This window comes from Miniopterus natalensis, chromosome 9, assembly GCF_054644295.1.
Source record: "Miniopterus natalensis isolate mMinNat1 chromosome 9, mMinNat1.hap1, whole genome shotgun sequence".
NCBI lineage: Eukaryota > Metazoa > Chordata > Mammalia > Chiroptera > Miniopteridae > Miniopterus > Miniopterus natalensis.
In genome coordinates, this window is record NC_142089.1 from 73910769 (window position 1) to 73918041 (window position 7273).

At 42.4% G+C, this 7273-nt stretch overlaps 1 pseudogene; it reads left to right on the forward strand.

The window, feature by feature from the left end:
- Positions 1-596: 596 nt before the first annotated feature.
- On the forward strand, positions 597-1592 carry LOC107529117 (large ribosomal subunit protein uL1m pseudogene; annotated as a pseudogene).
- The last annotated feature ends 5681 nt before the right edge of the window (positions 1593-7273 follow it).

The following is a 7273-nucleotide window of genomic DNA, read 5'->3' on the forward strand; positions in this document are numbered from 1 at the left end:
AAGAAAATATATATCTGGCCCTAAAGGAAGTGCTGAATAAAGAAAAGTTGTATTGTTTTTATTTTTGTTGGAGAATTCTTTAAGGCAGGTCTTATTTTGAAACATAAACTTTGTTGATTTCTCAAATTCAAAAAGTTGCAATAAATTTAAGAAAAACCATGAGAAATGCACAGAAAGTTTATAGACATTACAGTGTTTAGTTTCAGAAAATCAAGCATTGCCCGGGATGCGTAGCTCAGCGGTTGAGCATCAACTTATGATCCAGGAGATCAACGTTCAATTCCTAGTCAGTGCACATGCCCGGGTTATGGGCTCGTTGCCCAGTAAGGGGCATGCAGGAGGCAGCCTATCAATGACTCTCTCATCACTGATGTTTCTATCTCTCTCTCCCTCTCCCTTCCTCTCTCTGAAACCAATAAAGATACATTTTAAAGAAAAGAAAATCAAGCATTGACAGTTTTGGAAGTGATTCAAGTTTTAAAAAGAGACATTATTATTATTATTGTTATTATTATCAGTTTCATGGTATCCTTTAGGGAAAATTAAAATATTATAGGAGAAAGACAAATATTGAGATAGATATGGCTAAGTCCGGAATGGTCACTATGGCAGTGGCTGTCAGACCCCTTGGTAGAGTCTTCCCACGATGGCTTATCGGACAGCTCTTTATCCTGTTTTGCACGTGTTCCAGTGCCCAACAGACATTTTGCTGCTGCTGCTGCTGCTGCTACGAATCCTGGGGAAAAAACAAGGTGACAAAGAAAAAGCATCAAATTAAAAAAAAAGATGAAATAGAAAAAGGAGTCATACTCCTTTACGGAAGGTGAAACTGAGCTTGATGTCTACTCAAAATGCTTATATCCGAGGCAGATACCCAAGGTGGAGAAAGCGATTCGTTTACTTAAGAAATTTCAAATTTTGGATTTTACAAATCCAAAGCAAACTGTTTATCTTGATTTGACACTGGCTATGGCACTGGGAAGAAGAGAAAAGTGGAGCCATTTGCCAGTGTTCTTAGTTTGCCATACCCATTCTTTTCAGAAATCAGTGAAGTTGCTGTATTTACAGGGAATGCATCAGAGATTAAAATAGCAGGAAAAAATGGAGCTGTGTCTGCAGGAGGAACTAATCTGATTCAGAAGACATTGGATGATGAAATTCAACCAGATGTTTATGTAGCTGTTCCAGAAATAATGCACAAGCTTAATCCATTAAAGAAGAAACTGAAAAAGATTTCCAAAGCTTACTCGAAACCCCATTGCCTGTGACTTCCCCAGAAAGCCTGAGTTATTTAAAACTAGGTGTGAAGTGAAGGGAGAGGAGGAAAGGGAGAGCATTTTCCAGACCAAAATAGCAACACTGGATACGTCAAGTGGCCAGAATGCTGCCAGTCTGTAAGCTGCTGTCAATGACGTCTATAGGTACAGATTGCTGACTTGGGGACCCTTTGTAGTGTGAGCTTTCCTTCGTAGTTTGACAAGGGAAGGTTTGTTAGTAAAGATGGAGCCATTGTTGCCTAAAGAAGTAGAAACCAAAGAGTAACAGAGAAGCTGCCTGAAAGTGTTGTACAGTAAAACCTCAATATAAGGAACTAATTCCTTATATAAGGCAAGGGAGTTTCTGTTAAAGCTGGATGTCCATTATATAATAAAGAAGGTTTTCTGAATGTACATGTTAAAAAATTGACAAATTAGTTTACCTATCTTTACTTATGTAGACACATTTGTGTAATTAAAATTAAGTATGTGTGAAAAGTTTAATTTCACAGAAAAGTTTTCTTTATATATTACTGTAATTTTAAATTTATACTGAGTAGGTCTCGCAAATGCGTGCATTCACCGGCCACTGAGAGTAAACAAATGCACGTGGCTGGGGCGGGGCTTAGCTCACCTGGGAACTTAAGCCCGCACCCATTCAAATGCTGCAGAAAGTCACTGCACATGACAGCAGAACCAATTACCATGCTCCATGCAGTGTGATCACCTGCTGATCATTCCCCGCACATTGTTTACCAGTGGCGACTCTTGCATATAAATATATAGACTATAGCCGTAGATATGTAATATTTATTTATGTCGGCGAAATTACTATAGTGGTTTTTCCCAACATGTGGCCTATTCACTAAAATCTCTTAAAAATAAGTGAATTAATATAGCAAAAAAACCCTGCTAGTTTTCACATGTCATACGTACCGGAAGTTTTGTCCTTTAAATTAGAATTCTGTTAAATTGAGGTCTGCAAAATCGAGGATTTGCTATATTGTGAAATTTTTAGTGGATGAAGAAGCAACAGAGAAAATTATAAAACTGTATAATTTTTTAAAAAAAGGTAAAGATGGCTAATGCAGCACCTGGAATCTGCACATGAATGTGACGAACCAGTTGGAATGGAAGGATTGACACAGGTTATCTACACAGAGGACTGTGTGGCTCAGTGCCACACTTGCCGTGTGAATTGTTAGATGTTTATGATCTTTTGCCTACACATTGTCTCAAAATGAATGCAACTCCTTCAGCGCATGTCCCAAGGATTCAGAGTGAAATTTAATCAACATTTAGTGACTGTCAGTAAACTATGGGACAGCCCGTGTTAGATGCCAAGGATACCAGGAAACTCAAGCAGAGATCACAAAGCATCGCATAATCTATTGGGGGAGGTGTAACTGCCCAGGGTGCTCTAAAAACATGGATGGAATGGCCCTGGACTAAGTGAGAAAACCTCAGGGAAGATTTTACAGAAACGGTGACACCTGAGCCACATCATCGGAGCTGACTAGATATTCCTCAGACAGATGAGAGAGGAAGGCAACAGCACACTCAGAGCGCAGAGGCCCAAGTACCCTGTTACATTCCCTGGACACGAGTGCTGTCTAAAACCCATGTTCTTCCAAGGACAGGAGATGAAGACGGTCCTGTTTTATGCCATGCTAAGAAATTTGGACTTCATCATTATGAGAAGCTCTGAAGGATTTTAAGTACAGATGCGATGTGGTCAGATACGCATTTTTGAAAGGTCATCCTAAAAATGATGTGAAGGGTAGGTTGATGGTGAGTGTTGCTAGAATCAGAAGTACCAGTTACGATACTGCTACTGTGCTCCAGGCAAGAAGAACTGAGTCCAGGAGCTAAAACAGTGGCAGTGGAAATAATGAGAAACGTGGATGCGAAGTGATTTTGAAGGTAAAATGAAAATGATTTGGGAATTGGTTAGCTGTGGGAGTGAAGAGAGGAGCCGGGGGAACCTAGCAGGGTTCTGGGTGGGCGGCGGTCATCTTACCTGAAGGAGAGAGTACAAGAGGGGCTGCTGGCTGGTTTGCAGAGAAAGATATGCTGAGCGTAAGGCTGCTGTGGAGCGTGGGGAGATTTTAGCAAGTAGTTAAATATATGTTGAGAAGGAACCAGTGGTCCGGGCAGGGGCCGAAGGAAGCTAAAGGAGAAAGTAGGCGTAACTGATGAATCGGGAGGAAAGAGGGACTGGGTTCCACAGAGCAGCACAGGAACAGGGACATGCCTTCCCTGGGGCTGAAGGAGGGGACCAGGACAGGCATGCTGGCAGCCACAAGCGGTGATGTAAGCTGAGGGAGGTCGCTCTCTTCAAGCACCAGGAGGCCTGAGGGGAGAGGCGAAACTTTGAAACAGCCACAGCTTCTGCCTTCACAGGGCAAAGCTTTGGTTTTCGCCACAGGATATTACAAGGAGTTCCGACTTCCTCCCCACCGCACAGCTCCGTGTTTTTATTCCCTCCCTTCTCCTTCCCTCTGGCCCCTTGCTCCCTCAACTCTGACCCAGTGCTTCCTCTGGAGGACCTGCTCCAGCAATAAGTTTTACTCTCTTGCACCTTCAGCTGATGACTCTTCAATGAATTCTTACCCTGGCCTAAAAAATACCCTGAACCCTGTAGTCCAAAGCTGCCCTGGGTCCTCTCTTTTTACACCCCATTATACCTTCTGAAAGATTGTTATTTACATTTTACAAAGCACTTTCACATATGAGCTTCATCAAGTGGCTAGCTCAACTCCCAGCATTTCTAATACACATATTCACAGTCGCAGTCTCAATAGGCCACTCTCATTTCTAAAGGCTATATTAGTTCATGGAGCTCTGGGCCAGGACTGGGGCAGAGACCAATATGTATATTTTCTCTTAGCTTACAAATATGTATAAAAAATACAGTATATAAACACATGAGGAATTACTATAATTAACAGATCTTTTTATATACTCATCCCTTTATCGAGGGATGATTTACATACCATAAAATTCTCCTATTGTAAGTGTACAAGTCAATGATTTTAGTAAATTTATAATCATACAATAATGACCACAGCTAGTTCTAGACTATTTCCATTACTTCCACCCCCAAATTTCCTCTAACCTGTTTGCAGTCAATCACTGCTTCCACCCCATTTTCTCCAGGGTTCTGGTCAGTCTTGTTCCAGGGAACATGCAGGAGAAGGGTTTGTAGGACAAACTGTGGTCTACTGCTGCGTCTGAGCAGGAGGCACTGAGGCAACCACTTGGTAAAGCTTTGGTATCACCCTGTCCTCTGCCACAATCCATCTTGTTTTTGTAGAGGCCAGCTGGCAAATTAACTGGAGTTTGACAGAGACCACAACCCCTTCCAGAGTGGCACACATCTCTACCATTGCCCTGGAGTATGGTGGTATTTTTAATTTAATATCTTAGCTGGGGAGGGAGTGGTGGTGGCAGTTTCAGAAGTTTCCACTTGGTCTTTCATACTCTCAGTAGCTCTGCCTAGGAACTAGTGTGAGGGTTCTTTCAAAAGCCACTCCATCTGTACTTTAAGGGACCAGATATGGATAGGTCTGATAACCTGAAGGACCCACTGTTAGCTGGACCTGGCTCCCGTATACTCTACTCTAAAAGGGGCCATGTTGGTACTTTGGGTCCTGGATATAATGTCAGTTCAGACCTCGTGTCCAACAATCCTCTAAAAGTCTGGGTATTCCCTTCCTCAGTGCCTGATTACTGTGAGCCAATGTCCGTAGGTTCCTTTGAGGAAGGATGGTGCATTCCCCACTGAATGACAGCCGTTGTGTTCCAGGGCTCCTCATCACAGGAAGCTGGCTTCTCTTCGGTTACTGGGTTCTGGGATTGAGAACTGACTCAGGCCCTGCTGAGACACAGATCATGACTTTTTATTGGGGTGAATGCCCTCAGCCTCCTGATCTTTCTTGATTTATTTAATAATATAAATTAGGCAAATGGGATCCAAACCACAAATACTAGATGGCTTTTGATAGACCTATGGACATTTTTTATTGTAACAGCAAGGAAGGCAGACCACAGATGGGGTAAGTGGTAGAGTTTATGGGGAGTGGTCAGGTATTTGTACTTTTGTCTGTCCTTTCCAAGGAAAGATGAGTTGGGGAGACCTGGTGAGGGAGGCCTATGAATTATGAAGAAAGAGGAAAAGGTGGCAGTAGTGCTCTGGGAGGGCAGGGAGCACAGGGAGCCCTCTTCTAAGTGAACAGTTTGGTTGGAGGGCCAGGACTCCGTTGAAAGCCTTCCTATTTTTTGTTTCTTTTTCCCATCATGCCCCCTTTTCATAAGGATCACAAAAGAATTTTTTTTCTGTTGGGGGGATAGTATAGCACACCAAATCTAGTTTGTTTCTTTGTGTGTTTTTTTGTTTGTTTTTCGTGGGGTTGTTTTAGCCCTTGCTAGGTGAAAGAACACTTAAGTCTTTGCTTGCATATAACAGATGTAACTTTTCTTACTTGACATTTCTTCATTTCTTATCAGGTCTGCAGCTGAAATTAGCTTGCAGATTTGTGGGGGGAAAATGTAACTTGTCACAACACAACAAATTCAACAAATATTTTCTGAGTTACCACTGGGTGTCAGGTGCTGTTCTATAACATTGACTCAAAGGCACAAAGACTCCTGGCCTCAAGATGTTGACAGGAGACATAATTAACTGTATGTTGTGTTAGAAGGTAACAAGTGCTGGAAAAAGGAGATAGAAAGGAGGAAATGGAGGGAGGGCGAGCGAGCAGGGGAAAGGGTGGAGGAGGGGGGTTGTAGTTTAAAAGTGGGAGGTAAGGGTTAGCCTCACTAACAAGTGACAGTTGAGCAAAGGTTTAAAGGATATGAAGTTCCTTAGCTACTCAGTTATATGAGGGAATAAAACAGAATAAAAGCCGGTGCTATTAAGCACATTTAATAATTATGATGAGGAAAATCTTAAGCAATCAAAGGGAAAAAATGCTCTGCTTTTACAAATTCTAAGTGAATAAAGTAACAGCAGTGGAGAATCAAATGCAGATTTGCCCGAGCTGTGTGCATGAGAAGAACCCAAATGTGGCCTATTCCCGGGAAACAATCATCTTCCAGGTGATAGGTGCAGAGGTGACAGAGGGAAAACATGGGGGGATATTTGGGAGGACCTAAATAAGTGAGTAGATGGAATTCTTTTTTTTTAAATTTATTTTTGGAGAGAGAGGGGAAGGGGGAAGGAGAGAGAGAAATATTGATGTGAGAGTGAGGCATCGGTCGGCTCCCTCTGGCGTGTCCCCGGCTGGGAATCAAGCCTGCAGCCCAGGCCTGTGCCCTGACTGGGAATCGAGCCAGTAACCTTTCGGTGTACAGGATGATGCCCAACCAACTGAGCCACACTGGCCAGGGCAGTAGATGGAATTCTTAAGTCCATAAATTAAAGATTGGAACCAACTAAGGGGGAGAGCTCTTGGGTGGGCACCAAGGGAAAGCTGCTTATTACAGGAAGAATGCAGATGACAAGCATGCAGAATGTGTGAGCACTAAGATCAGGGTGAGTATTTTAGTTCCCTGGTCCATAGGCTACTGCTTTTTATGCCAACTGGACAATTACACAGGTCTCTGTTTTCTGTATGTTTTTCTTTTTCCTACATTCATCACATCAGTCACAGCCACATTAGGCACACTTTTATTTGTCCCTGCTGTACCTTTAGTAGCTGGTTGTCTAAAATGCAAGTCCCCAATTAAATCCATTAGTTAACATAATTGGAGTGAAAGTCCCAGTTTAAGCCTAACCTGGATTATCCTCACAGGTTTAGGCTATGTCTAAACATGTCATAAGAACTGGACAGGCAGCACTACTAGAAATCTCTTTAACATAAAGAAAGAAAATCTTCCCCGGAAATCAGTTCTCTTAAGAAGAAAGTCTATGAGAGGCCCTTGCCCGGTGACACAGAGAAGTGATTTTAAGGACAGCAGAATGTCTGCATCTTTTTTTTTTTACAGTCCACACTGGTTTCTTTCTGGTGTTAGGA